Source organism: Propithecus coquereli, unplaced genomic scaffold, assembly GCF_000956105.1.
Source record: "Propithecus coquereli isolate 6110/MARCELLA unplaced genomic scaffold, Pcoq_1.0 Scaffold36, whole genome shotgun sequence".
Taxonomy (NCBI): domain Eukaryota; kingdom Metazoa; phylum Chordata; class Mammalia; order Primates; family Indriidae; genus Propithecus; species Propithecus coquereli.
In genome coordinates, this window is record NW_012149285.1 from 160220 (window position 1) to 162795 (window position 2576).

Genomic DNA, 2576 nt, shown 5'->3' on the forward strand with positions numbered 1-2576 from the left:
TCATTAAATTGATTTTTAAGGCAGACAGATAACTCTTTCCTAGTTTCCAAATATAGAATTTCATCTTTCTTAAAAGACCAAGAAAAATTCCAATAGTCAAACTCATAATAAAATTGGCCATTTTCTTCTCAAATTAACATCAGCTACTTCCAAGTTTTAAAACACTCAGGCTCGTAGAAAATGTCACTCATTATATTGAATATTCCAGAGCAGTTTCATTTATTAAAAGCAATTAAAAAAAATAATAGTTTCTTTTGAATTTGATTTATGTTATTTTAATAATTCTCTTCTATTACCTTTTCTAGTTATGTAAGATTTCAATCAAGTTAATAGTTTTCCTCCATAATCTTTATAACACATTTTTCAGTTATTGATCATAACATTGTCTGGTTATTGATTATAATTCCTTATTTAACTACATTTACAAAGAGATGTGTTTCTAAACTTCATTCTATTTATGTATCAAATTTTGGTTCAGGTTCTTGTGTTTTCTTTTTTTCCCTCCACAGATCATTCTCTAAGTAACATTCAGTACAGCATATGGAAATGTTTTGCACTCACTTTCAAGTTTATAAGCTGAGTTATTGTGCACTTATCATTTACTAGTTTGGGGAAAAATGGTGGACATTAGTAGGGATGTAGTATTTCAAGTTGATTCAAATATCTAAAGAACTTGTCATATTGAGTTGGCCAGAAATGGCTCTCCTGAAAAATTCTACTGAAAAGAGTCTAAAATCTGTAATATCTACAAAACTGTGCTCTCTAAAGGTGTTTCACTTTCAGTGTAACTGCATCTATTTTCAATCCTCAATAATTTCTTTTATAATATTTCCTTTTATCTGACTATATTTTTGTACCCATTAACTAATCCCTCTTTATTCTCCTCTCCCCATTGCCCTTTCCAGCCTCTATTGAGCAGCCTTAGAACCTTAGTAAATACTTAGGTATGTAAGTTTTTTATTTAGCCAGTAATACAGGATCACATTTTTCTTGAATTAAATATGGCTATATGCATAAAATGTTATTTGTTGTTTAATCAGTTTGGTTTGTTGCTTTAAAATATTTGTCGCCCTTATACATTAATTCATCATTTTAAAAATAGCTCACCATATGCCTTTAATTGGCCTAAATTTAAATAGATCTTCTCAACATTTCACTTACCATCCCATGAGTAGACTGTCAGTTGTATGTTTATGTATTAAAAAGTTTAACACTACTATCGAGCCAACTTAGCCAAGGATAGAGTAACTACCACATGATCCAGCAATCCTATTGCTGGGTATATATCTGAAAGAAAGGAAATCAGTTTATCACAGAGATATCTGCACTCCCATGTTTGTTGCGGCACTGTTCGCAATAGCCAATGTGTGAAATCAGCCTAAGTGTCCATCAGCAGATGATTGGATAAAGAAAATGTGGTATATCCACAAGGAAATATTACTCAACCATAAAAGGGAATGTGGTCCTGTCATTTACAGCAACATGGATGGAATTGGAGGGCATTAGGTTTCATGAAAGCCAGATAGGTTTCATGAAAGCCAGATACAGGAGGTCAAATATGACGTATTCTTACTCGTATGTGGGAGCTGAAAAAATTGATCTCATGAAAGTAGCGAGTAGAATGGTGGTTGCCAGATGCTGGGAAGGTAGTGGGAGGAGGGATTGCAGGAAGTTTGGTTAATGGGTACAAAAATGTAGTTAGAATAAATGACTTCCAGTGTTTGTTAGCATAGTGGGATCACTGTAGTTAATAATACTTTATAGTATATTTTGAAATAGCTATAAGAAAAGATTTGGAATGCTCCCAACACATAGAAATGACAAATGCTTGGGGTGATGGCTATCCATGTTATTCTGATTTGATCATTACACATTGTATGCATGTACCAAAATATCACATATAACCCATAAATATCTATGGCTATTATAAATCAATAAGGAGTTCCCTGAAAAAGTCATATGCACATACTTTAATTTGGGGGGCAGGAGGTACTAGATTAAAAGTGAGGTCAACTAATACTTTGAAAAAAATATTTCACTGTTCCAGATGTCTTCTCTTTCTTTAAACCCGAGAATATCCTGTTACCTATTACAGTTCTCTTTAGAAAATTATCTAATAAGAATGGAATGTGAACAACTATTATAAGTTTACTTTATTGGGTTTATAATCACAAAAATGTGACTATAGGGAAATAATATAAGTGAGCGAGCCAAACTGACTGCTAGACTACCAGATGTCAAGTGGAGTCTCTGGGTGGGTCTGTGCAGGCGGGGCTGTAACCAGCACCCAGCCTTGGCCCTGGGCAGAGGGCTGCACTGACCCTAAAGAGGGAGCGATGTTGTACACTTACGGCGACCTTCAAAAGCTGTGCACCTGCTCAGGTGTGGCATGTTTTTCTAATTGAGATACAGGAACTATGTGGGCTAGTGACATCCCTGGGCACGAATTCAAGCAGAATTATAATGAAGCCCAGAGAACATTCTAGAGAACATGGGTCCCTGATTATGTTAACCAAAAATTCACAATCTTCTCTTTATTTTGTACCATGTATAAAGCAATCTTTGAAAACCATTTA